This window comes from Mixophyes fleayi, chromosome 3, assembly GCF_038048845.1.
Source record: "Mixophyes fleayi isolate aMixFle1 chromosome 3, aMixFle1.hap1, whole genome shotgun sequence".
Taxonomy (NCBI): Eukaryota; Metazoa; Chordata; class Amphibia; order Anura; family Limnodynastidae; genus Mixophyes; species Mixophyes fleayi.
The window spans coordinates 33750288-33764552 of NC_134404.1; the positions used below are offsets into that span (position 1 = coordinate 33750288).

General features: G+C 34.2%; 13 non-coding genes across 13 annotated transcripts; all 13 read left to right on the top strand.

Moving 5' to 3' along the window:
* Positions 1-703: 703 nt before the first annotated feature.
* Positions 704-789, top strand: TRNAR-UCU (transfer RNA arginine (anticodon UCU)). Its single transcript is given in 2 exon segments — positions 704-740; positions 754-789. It is a non-coding gene; the product is annotated as a tRNA-Arg (tRNA).
* Positions 790-1766: 977 nt separating this feature from the next.
* TRNAR-UCU (transfer RNA arginine (anticodon UCU)) lies at positions 1767-1852 on the top strand. The gene is given in 2 exon segments: positions 1767-1803; positions 1817-1852. It is a non-coding gene; the product is annotated as a tRNA-Arg (tRNA).
* A 975-nt stretch (positions 1853-2827) lies between these two features.
* On the top strand, positions 2828-2913 carry TRNAR-UCU (transfer RNA arginine (anticodon UCU)). Its single transcript is given in 2 exon segments — positions 2828-2864; positions 2878-2913. It is a non-coding gene; the product is annotated as a tRNA-Arg (tRNA).
* A 977-nt stretch (positions 2914-3890) lies between these two features.
* TRNAR-UCU (transfer RNA arginine (anticodon UCU)) lies at positions 3891-3976 on the top strand. The gene is given in 2 exon segments: positions 3891-3927; positions 3941-3976. It is a non-coding gene; the product is annotated as a tRNA-Arg (tRNA).
* A 977-nt stretch (positions 3977-4953) lies between these two features.
* Positions 4954-5039, top strand: TRNAR-UCU (transfer RNA arginine (anticodon UCU)). Its single transcript is given in 2 exon segments — positions 4954-4990; positions 5004-5039. It is a non-coding gene; the product is annotated as a tRNA-Arg (tRNA).
* A 977-nt stretch (positions 5040-6016) lies between these two features.
* On the top strand, positions 6017-6102 carry TRNAR-UCU (transfer RNA arginine (anticodon UCU)). The gene is given in 2 exon segments: positions 6017-6053; positions 6067-6102. It is a non-coding gene; the product is annotated as a tRNA-Arg (tRNA).
* Positions 6103-7079: 977 nt separating this feature from the next.
* TRNAR-UCU (transfer RNA arginine (anticodon UCU)) lies at positions 7080-7165 on the top strand. Its single transcript is given in 2 exon segments — positions 7080-7116; positions 7130-7165. It is a non-coding gene; the product is annotated as a tRNA-Arg (tRNA).
* Positions 7166-8142: 977 nt separating this feature from the next.
* TRNAR-UCU (transfer RNA arginine (anticodon UCU)) lies at positions 8143-8228 on the top strand. Its single transcript is given in 2 exon segments — positions 8143-8179; positions 8193-8228. It is a non-coding gene; the product is annotated as a tRNA-Arg (tRNA).
* Positions 8229-9205: 977 nt separating this feature from the next.
* On the top strand, positions 9206-9291 carry TRNAR-UCU (transfer RNA arginine (anticodon UCU)). The gene is given in 2 exon segments: positions 9206-9242; positions 9256-9291. It is a non-coding gene; the product is annotated as a tRNA-Arg (tRNA).
* Positions 9292-10268: 977 nt separating this feature from the next.
* TRNAR-UCU (transfer RNA arginine (anticodon UCU)) lies at positions 10269-10354 on the top strand. Its single transcript is given in 2 exon segments — positions 10269-10305; positions 10319-10354. It is a non-coding gene; the product is annotated as a tRNA-Arg (tRNA).
* A 977-nt stretch (positions 10355-11331) lies between these two features.
* On the top strand, positions 11332-11417 carry TRNAG-UCC (transfer RNA glycine (anticodon UCC)). Its single transcript is given in 2 exon segments — positions 11332-11368; positions 11382-11417. It is a non-coding gene; the product is annotated as a tRNA-Gly (tRNA).
* Positions 11418-12398: 981 nt separating this feature from the next.
* TRNAR-UCU (transfer RNA arginine (anticodon UCU)) lies at positions 12399-12484 on the top strand. Its single transcript is given in 2 exon segments — positions 12399-12435; positions 12449-12484. It is a non-coding gene; the product is annotated as a tRNA-Arg (tRNA).
* A 977-nt stretch (positions 12485-13461) lies between these two features.
* On the top strand, positions 13462-13547 carry TRNAG-UCC (transfer RNA glycine (anticodon UCC)). The gene is given in 2 exon segments: positions 13462-13498; positions 13512-13547. It is a non-coding gene; the product is annotated as a tRNA-Gly (tRNA).
* The last annotated feature ends 718 nt before the right edge of the window (positions 13548-14265 follow it).

The window sequence follows — 14265 nt, forward strand, 5'->3', positions numbered from 1 at the left end:
TCAATTATTACATTCCAATATTTGATTTCAATGTTACAGATGATAAAAGTGGAATAATACTGGAAAAATTCCTGATAAAATACCGGAGTGACTCCTCATATTTGAAATAGGACTTCTAGCCAAATGTGGCATTTAGAATACTCAGACATGTCTATTTTTGCCACTTTGACAATCCATAGCAACATTTCTTTCCATGGAATCATATATTTCACTCCACCATGTGATTTCATTGTTACAGATGATAAAAGTGGAATAATACTGGAAAAAATCTTGATAAAATGCTGGAGTGACTCCTCTTATTTCAAACAGGACTTGTAGCCAAAATTGGCATTTGGAAGACACAGACATGGTTATTTTTGCCATTAGACAGACAGGTTGTGAATATCTGACAAACTTTTTGAAATTTGTAACAATGGAAAAAAAAATTCAATCCACCACTTGAACCCATTGTTACCGATAATAATTGAAGAAATATGTCTGTGACATTCTTCTGTGTCTCACTCAACCAAGAATCCAACTGTCAATCAGTAATAACAAGCTTTGAACTCCTACTTGGTACTAACCACTATCTTGTCTGCTACTTTTCTGCCATCAACCTGTATGTGTTAAAATATAGAGAATTGTTACATCAAAGATTGTATTATCTATTACAATATTTTATTCTCCAAGCAGTAAAAGCAAAAGGAAAATTACTACCAACAGGGGCTCTGTGGCGCAATGGATAGCGCATTGGACTTCTAGTATGTTGTAGTTATTCAAAGGTTGTGGGTTCGAGTCCCACCAGAGTCATTGCATCAATTCACTTGCAAACTTTTAATATTCATCAATACGTCTGGATGTAACTTACAGATTGTAGGTTTGAATCCTAACAAAAATGTAGAAATGGGCTTTTCTACCTAATAATCCTCCAATTGGGTAGCACAAAATACTGGAATAATTCCTCATACTTGAAATAGTATTTATAGGCTTAATAGCCAGTTGGAAGACTCAGTCTTGTCTTTTAGTGCCATTTTGCAGAGTTGTAAAACTTTCACAATCCATAACACCATTTCTTACCATGGAATCAATTATTACATTCCAATATTTGATTTCAATGTTACAGATGATAAAAGTGGAATAATACTGGAAAAATTCCTGATAAAATACCGGAGTGACTCCTCATATTTGAAATAGGACTTCTAGCCAAATGTGGCATTTAGAATACTCAGACATGTCTATTTTTGCCACTTTGACAATCCATAGCAACATTTCTTTCCATGGAATCATATATTTCACTCCACCATGTGATTTCATTGTTACAGATGATAAAAGTGGAATAATACTGGAAAAAATCTTGATAAAATGCTGGAGTGACTCCTCTTATTTCAAACAGGACTTGTAGCCAAAATTGGCATTTGGAAGACACAGACATGGTTATTTTTGCCATTAGACAGACAGGTTGTGAATATCTGACAAACTTTTTGAAATTTGTAACAATGGAAAAAAAAATTCAATCCACCACTTGAACCCATTGTTACCGATAATAATTGAAGAAATATGTCTGTGACATTCTTCTGTGTCTCACTCAACCAAGAATCCAACTGTCAATCAGTAATAACAAGCTTTGAACTCCTACTTGGTACTAACCACTATCTTGTCTGCTACTTTTCTGCCATCAACCTGTATGTGTTAAAATATAGAGAATTGTTACATCAAAGATTGTATTATCTATTACAATATTTTATTCTCCAAGCAGTAAAAGCAAAAGGAAAATTACTACCAACAGGGGCTCTGTGGCGCAATGGATAGCGCATTGGACTTCTAGTATGTTGTAGTTATTCAAAGGTTGTGGGTTCGAGTCCCACCAGAGTCATTGCATGAATTCACTTGCAAACTTTTAATATTCACATACGTCTGGATGTAACTTACAGATTGTAGGTTTGAATCCTAACAAAAATGTAGAAATGGGCTTTTCTACCTAATAATCCTCAAATTGGGTAGCACAAAATACTGGAATAATTCCTGATACTTGAAATAGTATTTGTAGGCTTAATAGCCAGTTGGAAGACTCAGTCATGTCTTTTAGTGCCATTTTGCAGAGTTGTAAAACTTTCATAATCCATAACAAAATTTCTTACCATGGAATCAATTATTACATTCCAATATTTGATTTCAATGTTACAGATGATAAAAGTGGAATAATACTGGAAAAATTCCTGATAAAATACCGGAGTGACTCCTCATATTTGAAATAGGACTTCTAGCCAAATGTGGCATTTAGAATACTCAGACATGTCTATTTTTGCCACTTTGACAATCCATAGCAACATTTCTTTCCATGGAATCATATATTTCACTCCACCATGTGATTTCATTGTTACAGATGATAAAAGTGGAATAATACTGGAAAAAATCTTGATAAAATGCTGGAGTGACTCCTCTTATTTCAAACAGGACTTGTAGCCAAAATTGGCATTTGGAAGACACAGACATGGTTATTTTTGCCATTAGACAGACAGGTTGTGAATATCTGACAAACTTTTTGAAATTTGTAACAATGGAAAAAAAAATTCAATCCACCACTTGAACCCATTGTTACCGATAATAATTGAAGAAATATGTCTGTGACATTCTTCTGTGTCTCACTCAACCAAGAATCCAACTGTCAATCAGTAATAACAAGCTTTGAACTCCTACTTGGTACTAACCACTATCTTGTCTGCTACTTTTCTGCCATCAACCTGTATGTGTTAAAATATAGAGAATTGTTACATCAAAGATTGTATTATCTATTACAATATTTTATTCTCCAAGCAGTAAAAGCAAAAGGAAAATTACTACCAACAGGGGCTCTGTGGCGCAATGGATAGCGCATTGGACTTCTAGTATGTTGTAATTATTCAAAGGTTGTGGGTTCGAGTCCCACCAGAGTCATTGCATCAATTCACTTGCAAACTTTTAATATTCATCAATACGTCTGGATGGAACTTACAGATTGTAGGTTTGAATCCTAACAAAAATGTAGAAATGGGCTTTTCTACCTAATAATCCTCCAATTGGGTAGCACAAAATACTGGAATAATTCCTGATACTTGAAATAGTATTTATAGGCTTAATAGCCAGTTGGAAGACTCAGTCTTGTCTTTTAGTGCCATTTTGCAGAGTTGTAAAACTTTCACAATCCATAACACCATTTCTTACCATGGAATCAATTATTACATTCCAATATTTGATTTCAATGTTACAGATGATAAAAGTGGAATAATACTGGAAAAATTCCTGATAAAATACCGGAGTGACTCCTCATATTTGAAATAGGACTTCTAGCCAAATGTGGCATTTAGAATACTCAGACATGTCTATTTTTGCCACTTTGACAATCCATAGCAACATTTCTTTCCATGGAATCATATATTTCACTCCACCATGTGATTTCATTGTTACAGATGATAAAAGTGGAATAATACTGGAAAAAATCTTGATAAAATGCTGGAGTGACTCCTCTTATTTTAAACAGGACTTGTAGCCAAAATTGGAATTTGGAAGACACAGACATGGTTATTTTTGCCATTAGACAGACAGGTTGTGAATATCTGACAAACTTTTTGAAATTTGTAACAATGGAAAAAAAAATTCAATCCACCACTTGAACCCATTGTTACCGATAATAATTGAAGAAATATGTCTGTGACATTCTTCTGTGTCTCACTCAACCAAGAATCCAACTGTCAATCAGTAATAACAAGCTTTGAACTCCTACTTGGTACTAACCACTATCTTGTCTGCTACTTTTCTGCCATCAACCTGTATGTGTTAAAATATAGAGAATTGTTACATCAAAGATTGTATTATCTATTACAATATTTTATTCTCCAAGCAGTAAAAGCAAAAGGAAAATTACTACCAACAGGGGCTCTGTGGCGCAATGGATAGCGCATTGGACTTCTAGTATGTTGTAATTATTCAAAGGTTGTGGGTTCGAGTCCCACCAGAGTCATTGCATCAATTCACTTGCAAACTTTTAATATTCATCAATACGTCTGGATGTAACTTACAGATTGTAGGTTTGAATCCTAACAAAAATGTAGAAATGGGCTTTTCTACCTAATAATCCTCCAATTGGGTAGCACAAAATACTGGAATAATTCCTGATACTTGAAATAGTATTTATAGGCTTAATAGCCAGTTGGAAGACTCAGTCATGTCTTTTAGTGCCATTTTGCAGAGTTGTAAAACTTTCACAATCCATAACACCATTTCTTACCATGGAATCAATTATTACATTCCAATATTTGATTTCAATGTTACAGATGATAAAAGTGGAATAATACTGGAAAAATTCCTGATAAAATACCGGAGTGACTCCTCATATTTGAAATAGGACTTCTAGCCAAATGTGGCATTTAGAATACTCAGACATGTCTATTTTTGCCACTTTGACAATCCATAGCAACATTTCTTTCCATGGAATCATATATTTCACTCCACCATGTGATTTCATTGTTACAGATGATAAAAGTGGAATAATACTGGAAAAAATCTTGATAAAATGCTGGAGTGACTCCTCTTATTTTAAACAGGACTTGTAGCCAAAATTGGAATTTGGAAGACACAGACATGGTTATTTTTGCCATTAGACAGACAGGTTGTGAATATCTGACAAACTTTTTGAAATTTGTAACAATGGAAAAAAAAATTCAATCCACCACTTGAACCCATTGTTACCGATAATAATTGAAGAAATATGTCTGTGACATTCTTCTGTGTCTCACTCAACCAAGAATCCAACTGTCAATCAGTAATAACAAGCTTTGAACTCCTACTTGGTACTAACCACTATCTTGTCTGCTACTTTTCTGCCATCAACCTGTATGTGTTAAAATATAGAGAATTGTTACATCAAAGATTGTATTATCTATTACAATATTTTATTCTCCAAGCAGTAAAAGCAAAAGGAAAATTACTACCAACAGGGGCTCTGTGGCGCAATGGATAGCGCATTGGACTTCTAGTATGTTGTAATTATTCAAAGGTTGTGGGTTTGAGTCCCACCAGAGTCATTGCATCAATTCACTTGCAAACGTTTAATATTCATCAATACGTCTGGATGTAACTTACAGATTGTAGGTTTGAATCCTAACAAAAATGTAGAAATGGGCTTTTCTACCTAATAATCCTCCAATTGGGTAGCACAAAATACTGGAATAATTCCTGATACTTGAAATAGTATTTATAGGCTTAATAGCCAGTTGGAAGACTCAGTCATGTCTTTTAGTGCCATTTTGCAGAGTTGTAAAACTTTCACAATCCATAACACCATTTCTTACCATGGAATCAATTATTACATTCCAATATTTGATTTCAATGTTACAGATGATAAAAGTGGAATAATACTGGAAAAATTCCTGATAAAATACCGGAGTGACTCCTCATATTTGAAATAGTACTTGTAGCCAAAATTGGCATTTAGAATACTCAGACATGTCTATTTTTGCCACTTTGACAATCCATAGCAACATTTCTTTCCATGGAATCATATATTTCACTCCACCATGTGATTTCATTGTTACAGATGATAAAAGTGGAATAATACTGGAAAAAAACTTGATAAAATGCTGGAGTGACTCCTCTTATTTCAAACAGGACTTGTAGCCAAAATTGGCATTTGGAAGACACAGACATGGTTATTTTTGCCATTAGACAGACAGGTTGTGAATATCTGACAAACTTTTTGAAATTTGTAACAATGGAAAAAAAAATTCAATCCACCACTTGAACCCATTGTTACCGATAATAATTGAAGAAATATGTCTGTGACATTCTTCTGTGTCTCACTCAACCAAGAATCCAACTGTCAATCAGTAATAACAAGCTTTGAGCTCCTACTTGGTACTAACCACTATCTTGTCTGCTACTTTTCTGCCATCAACCTGTATGTGTTAAAATATAGAGAATTCTTACATGAAAGATTGTATTATCTATTACAATATTTTATTCTCCAAGCAGTAAAAGCAAAAGGAAAATTACTACCAACAGGGGCTCTGTGGCGCAATGGATAGCGCATTGGACTTCTAGTATGTTGTAATTATTCAAAGGTTGTGGGTTCGAGTCCCACCAGAGTCATTGCATCAATTCACTTGCAAACTTTTAATATTCATCAATACGTCTGGATGGAACTTACAGATTGTAGGTTTGAATCCTAACAAAAATGTAGAAATGGGCTTTTCTACCTAATAATCCTCCAATTGGGTAGCACAAAATACTGGAATAATTCCTGATACTTGAAATAGTATTTATAGGCTTAATAGCCAGTTGGAAGACTCAGTCATGTCTTTTAGTGCCATTTTGCAGAGTTGTAAAACTTTCACAATCCATAACACCATTTCTTACCATGGAATCAATTATTACATTCCAATATTTGATTTCAATGTTACAGATGATAAAAGTGGAATAATACTGGAAAAATTCCTGATAAAATACCGGAGTGACTCCTCATATTTGAAATAGTACTTGTAGCCAAAATTGGCATTTAGAATACTCAGACATGTCTATTTTTGCCACTTTGACAATCCATAGCAACATTTCTTTCCATGGAATCATATATTTCACTCCACCATGTGATTTCATTGTTACAGATGATAAAAGTGGAATAATACTGGAAAAAAACTTGATAAAATGCTGGAGTGACTCCTCTTATTTCAAACAGGACTTGTAGCCAAAATTGGCATTTGGAAGACACAGACATGGTTATTTTTGCCATTAGACAGACAGGTTGTGAATATCTGACAAACTTTTTGAAATTTGTAACAATGGAAAAAAAAATTCAATCCACCACTTGAACCCATTGTTACCGATAATAATTGAAGAAATATGTCTGTGACATTCTTCTGTGTCTCACTCAACCAAGAATCCAACTGTCAATCAGTAATAACAAGCTTTGAGCTCCTACTTGGTACTAACCACTATCTTGTCTGCTACTTTTCTGCCATCAACCTGTATGTGTTAAAATATAGAGAATTCTTACATGAAAGATTGTATTATCTATTACAATATTTTATTCTCCAAGCAGTAAAAGCAAAAGGAAAATTACTACCAACAGGGGCTCTGTGGCGCAATGGCTAGCGCATTGGACTTCTAGTATGTTGTAGTTATTCAAAGGTTGTGGGTTCAAGTCCCACCAGAGTCATTGCATCAATTCACTTGCAAACTTTTAATATTCATCAATACGTCTGGATGTAACTTACAGATTGTAGGTTTGAATCCTAACAAAAATGTAGAAATGGGCTTTTCTACCTAATAATCCTCCAATTGGGTAGCACAAAATACTGGAATAATTCCTGATACTTGAAATAGTATTTATAGGCTTAATAGCCAGTTGGAAGACTCAGTCTTGTCTTTTAGTGCCATTTTGCAGAGTTGTAAAACTTTCACAATCCATAACAACATTTCTTACCATGGAATCAATTATTACATTCCAATATTTGATTTCAATGTTACAGATGATAAAAGTGGAATAATACTGGAAAAATTCCTGATAAAATACCGGAGTGACTCCTCATATTTGAAATAGGACTTCTAGCCAAATGTGGCATTTAGAATACTCAGACATGTCTATTTTTGCCACTTTGACAATCCATAGCAACATTTCTTTCCATGGAATCATATATTTCACTCCACCATGTGATTTCATTGTTACAGATGATAAAAGTGGAATAATACTGGAAAAAATCTTGATAAAATGCTGGAGTGACTCCTCTTATTTTAAACAGGACTTGTAGCCAAAATTGGAATTTGGAAGACACAGACATGGTTATTTTTGCCATTAGACAGACAGGTTGTGAATATCTGACAAACTTTTTGAAATTTGTAACAATGGAAAAAAAAATTCAATCCACCACTTGAACCCATTGTTACCGATAATAATTGAAGAAATATGTCTGTGACATTCTTCTGTGTCTCACTCAACCAAGAATCCAACTGTCAATCAGTAATAACAAGCTTTGAACTCCTACTTGGTACTAACCACTATCTTGTCTGCTACTTTTCTGCCATCAACCTGTATGTGTTAAAATATAGAGAATTGTTACATCAAAGATTGTATTATCTATTACAATATTTTATTCTCCAAGCAGTAAAAGCAAAAGGAAAATTACTACCAACAGGGGCTCTGTGGCGCAATGGATAGCGCATTGGACTTCTAGTATGTTGTAGTTATTCAAAGGTTGTGGGTTTGAGTCCCACCAGAGTCATTGCATCAATTCACTTGCAAACTTTTAATATTCATCAATACGTCTGGATGTAACTTACAGATTGTAGGTTTGAATCCTAACAAAAATGTAGAAATGGGCTTTTCTACCTAATAATCCTCCAATTGGGTAGCACAAAATACTGGAATAATTCCTGATACTTGAAATAGTATTTGTAGGCTTAATAGCCAGTTGGAAGACTCAGTCATGTCTTTTAGTGCCATTTTGCAGAGTTGTAAAACTTTCACAATCCATAACACCATTTCTTACCATGGAATCAATTATTACATTCCAATATTTGATTTCAATGTTACAGATGATAAAAGTGGAATAATACTGGAAAAATTCCTGATAAAATACCGGAGTGACTCCTCATATTTGAAATAGGACTTCTAGCCAAATGTGGCATTTAGAATACTCAGACATGTCTATTTTTGCCACTTTGACAATCCATAGCAACATTTCTTTCCATGGAATCATATATTTCACTCCACCATGTGATTTCATTGTTACAGATGATAAAAGTGGAATAATACTGGAAAAAATCTTGATAAAATGCTGGAGTGACTCCTCTTATTTCAAACAGGACTTGTAGCCAAAATTGGCATTTGGAAGACACAGACATGGTTATTTTTGCCATTAGACAGACAGGTTGTGAATATCTGACAAACTTTTTGAAATTTGTAACAATGGAAAAAAAAATTCAATCCACCACTTGAACCCATTGTTACCGATAATAATTGAAGAAATATGTCTGTGACATTCTTCTGTGTCTCACTCAACCAAGAATCCAACTGTCAATCAGTAATAACAAGCTTTGAGCTCCTACTTGGTACTAACCACTATCTTGTCTGCTACTTTTCTGCCATCAACCTGTATGTGTTAAAATATAGAGAATTGTTACATCAAAGATTGTATTATCTATTACAATATTTTATTCTCCAAGCAGTAAAAGCAAAAGGAAAATTACTACCAACAGGGGCTCTGTGGCGCAATGGATAGCGCATTGGACTTCTAGTATGTTGTAGTTATTCAAAGGTTGTGGGTTCGAGTCCCACCAGAGTCATTGCATCAATTCACTTGCAAACTTTTAATATTCATCAATACGTCTGGATGTAACTTACAGATTGTAGGTTTGAATCCTAACAAAAATGTAGAAATGGGCTTTTCTACCTAATAATCCTCCAATTGGGTAGCACAAAATACTGGAATAATTCCTGATACTTGAAATAGTATTTATAGGCTTAATAGCCAGTTGGAAGACTCAGTCTTGTCTTTTAGTGCCATTTTGCAGAGTTGTAAAACTTTCACAATCCATAACACCATTTCTTACCATGGAATCAATTATTACATTCCAATATTTGATTTCAATGTTACAGATGATAAAAGTGGAATAATACTGGAAAAATTCCTGATAAAATACCGGAGTGACTCCTCATATTTGAAATAGGATTTCTAGCCAAATGTGGCATTTAGAATACTCAGACATGTCTATTTTTGCCACTTTGACAATCCATAGCAACATTTCTTTCCATGGAATCATATATTTCACTCCACCATGTGATTTCATTGTTACAGATGATAAAAGTGGAATAATACTGGAAAAAATCTTGATAAAATGCTGGAGTGACTCCTCTTATTTTAAACAGGACTTGTAGCCAAAATTGGAATTTGGAAGACACAGACATGGTTATTTTTGCCATTAGACAGACAGGTTGTGAATATCTGACAAACTTTTTGAAATTTGTAACAATGGAAAAAAAAATTCAATCCACCACTTGAACCCATTGTTACCGATAATAATTGAAGAAATATGTCTGTGACATTCTTCTGTGTCTCACTCAACCAAGAATCCAACTGTCAATCAGTAATAACAAGCTTTGAACTCCTACTTGGTACTAACCACTATCTTGTCTGCTACTTTTCTGCCATCAACCTGTATGTGTTAAAATATAGAGAATTGTTACATCAAAGATTGTATTATCTATTACAATATTTTATTCTCCAAGCAGTAAAAGCAAAAGGAAAATTACTACCAACAGGGGCTCTGTGGCGCAATGGATAGCGCATTGGACTTCTAGTATGTTGTAATTATTCAAAGGTTGTGGGTTCGAGTCCCACCAGAGTCATTGCATCAATTCACTTGCAAACTTTTAATATTCATCAATACGTCTGGATGTAACTTACAGATTGTAGGTTTGAATCCTAACAAAAATGTAGAAATGGGCTTTTCTACCTAATAATCCTCCAATTGGGTAGCAGAAAATACTGGAATAATTCCTGATACTTGAAATAGTATTTATAGGCTTAATAGCCAGTTGGAAGACTCAGTGATGTCTTTTAGTGCCATTTTGCAGAGTTGTAAAACTTTCACAATCCATAACACCATTTCTTACCATGGAATCAATTATTACATTCCAATATTTGATTTCAATGTTACAGATGATAAAAGTGGAATAATACTGGAAAAATTCCTGATAAAATACCGGAGTGACTCCTCATATTTGAAATAGGACTTCTAGCCAAATGTGGCATTTAGAATACTCAGACATGTCTATTTTTGCCACTTTGACAATCCATAGCAACATTTCTTTCCATGGAATCATATATTTCACTCCACCATGTGATTTCATTGTTACAGATGATAAAAGTGGAATAATACTGGAAAAAATCTTGATAAAATGCTGGAGTGACTCCTCTTATTTTAAACAGGACTTGTAGCCAAAATTGGAATTTGGAAGACACAGACATGGTTATTTTTGCCATTAGACAGACAGGTTGTGAATATCTGACAAACTTTTTGAAATTTGTAACAATGGAAAAAAAAATTCAATCCACCACTTGAACCCATTGTTACCGATAATAATTGAAGAAATATGTCTGTGACATTCTTCTGTGTCTCACTCAACCAAGAATCCAACTGTCAATCAGTAATAACAAGCTTTGAACTCCTACTTGGTACTAACCACTATCTTGTCTGCTACTTTTCTGCCATCAACCTGTATGTGTTAAAATATAGAGAATTGTTACATCAAAGATTGTATTATCTATTACAATATTTTATTCTCCAAGCAGTAAAAGCAAAAGGAAAATTACTACCAACAGGGGCTCTGTGGTGCAATGGATAGCGCATTGGACTTCCAGTATGTTGTAGTTATTCAAAGGTTGTGGGTTCGAGTCCCACCAGAGTCATTGCATCAATTCACTTGCAACCTTTTAATATTCATCAATACGTCTGGATGTAACTTACAGATTGTAGGTTTGAATCCAAACAAAAATGTAGAAATGGGCTTTTCTACCTAATAATCCTCCAATTGGGTAGCACAAAATACTGGAATAATTCCTGATACTTGAAATAGTATTTGTAGGCTTAATAGCCAGTTCGAAGACTCAGTCATGTCTTTTAGTGCCATTTTGCAGAGTTGTAAAACTTTCACAATCCATAACACCATTTCTTACCATGGAATCAATTATTACATTCCAATATTTGATTTCAATGTTACAGATGATAAAAGTGGAATAATACTGGAAAAATTCCTGATAAAATACCGGAGTGACTCCTCATATTTGAAATAGGACTTCTAGCCAAATGTGGCATTTAGAATACTCAGACATGTCTATTTTTGCCACTTTGACAATCCATAGCAACATTTCTTTCCATGGAATCATATATTTCACTCCACCATGTGATTTCATTGTTACAGATGATAAAAGTGGAATAATACTGGAAAAAATTGATAAAATGCTGGAGTGACTCCTCTTATTTCAAACAGGACTTCTAGCCAAAATTGGCATTTGGAAGACACAGAAATTGTTATTTTTGCCATTAGACAGACAGGTTGTGAATATCTGACAAACTTTTTGAAATTTGTAACAATGGAAAAAAAAATTCAATTCACCACTTGAACCCATTGTTACCGATAATAATTGAAGAAATATGTCTGTGACATTCTTCTGTGTCTCACTCAACCAAGAATCCAACTGTCAATCAGTAATAACAAGCTTTAAACTCATACTCGGTTCCAACCACTATCTTGTCTGCTACTTTTCTGCCATCAACCTGTACCTGTATGTGTTAAAAAAGAGAGAATTGTTACATGAAAGATTGTATTATCTATTACAATATTATATTCTCCAAGCAGTAAAAGCAAAAGGAAAATTACTACCAACAGGGGCTCTGTGGCGCAATGGATAGCACATTGGACTTCTAGTATGTTGTAGTTATTCAAAGGTTGTGGGTTCGAGTCCCACCAGAGTCATTGCATCAATTCACTTGCAACCTTTTAATATTCATCAATACGTCTGGATGTAACTTACAGATTGTAGGTTTGAATCCAAACAAAAATGTAGAAATGGGCTTTTCTACCTAATAATCCTCCAATTGGGTAGCACAAAATACTGGAATAATTCCTGATACTTGAAATAGTATTTGTAGGCTTAATAGCCAGTTCGAAGACTCAGTCATGTCTTTTAGTGCCATTTTGCAGAGTTGTAAAACTTTCACAATCCATAACACCATTTCTTACCATGGAATCAATTATTACATTCCAATATTTGATTTCAATGTTACAGATGATAAAAGTGGAATAATACTGGAAAAATTCCTGATAAAATACCGGAGTGACTCCTCATATTTGAAATAGGACTTCTAGCCAAATGTGGCATTTAGAATACTCAGACATGTCTATTTTTGCCACTTTGACAATCCATAGCAACATTTCTTTCCATGGAATCATATATTTCACTCCACCATGTGATTTCATTGTTACAGATGATAAAAGTGGAATAATACTGGAAAAAATCTTGATAAAATGCTGGAGTGACTCCTCTTATTTCAAACAGGACTTGTAGCCAAAATTGGCATTTGGAAGACACAGACATGGTTATTTTTGCCATTAGACAGACAGGTTGTGAATATCTGACAAACTTTTTGAAATTTGTAACAATGGAAAAAAAAATTCAATCCACCACTTGAACCCATTGTTACCGATAATAATTGAAGAAATATGTCTGTGACATTCTTCTGTGTCTCACTCAACCAAGAATCCAACTGTCAATCAGTAATAACAAGCTTTGAACTCCTACTTGGTACTAACCACTATCTTGTCTGCTACTTTTCTGCCATCAACCTGTATGTGTTAAAATATAGAGAATTGTTACATCAAAGATTGTATTATCTATTACAATATTTTATTCTCCAAGCAGTAAAAGCAAAAGGAAAATTACTACCAACAGGGGCTCTGTGGTGCAATGGATAGCGCATTGGACTTCCAGTATGTTGTAGTTATTCAAAGGTTGTGGGTTCGAGTCCCACCAGAGTCATTGCATCAATTCACGTGCAACCTTTTAATATTCATCAATACGTCTGGATGTAACTTACAGATTGTAGGTTTGAATCCAAACAAAAATGTAGAAATGGGCTTTTCTACCTAATAATCCTCCAATTGGGTAGCACAAAATACTGGAATAATTCCTGATACTTGAAATAGTATTTGTAGGCTTAATAGCCAGTTCGAAGACTCAGTCATGTCTTTTAGTGCCATTTTGCAGAGTTGTAAAACTTTCACAATCCATAACACCATTTCTTACCATGGAATCAATTATTACATTCCAATATTTGATTTCAATGTTACAGATGATAAAAGTGGAATAATACTGGAAAAATTCCTGATAAAATACCGGAGTGACTCCTCATATTTGAAATAGGACTTCTAGCCAAATGTGGCATTTAGAATACTCAGACATGTCTATTTTTGCCACTTTGACAATCCATAGCAACATTTCTTTCCATGGAATCATATATTTCACTCCACCATGTGATTTCATTGTTACAGATGATAAAAGTGGAATAATACTGGAAAAAATTGATAAAATGCTGGAGTGACTCCTCTTATTTCAAACAGGACTTCTAGCCAAAATTGGCATTTGGAAGACACAGAAATTGTTATTTTTGCCATTAGACAGACAGGTTGTGAATATCTGACAAACTTTTTGAAATTTGTAACAATGGAAAAAAAAATTCAATTCACCACTTGAACCC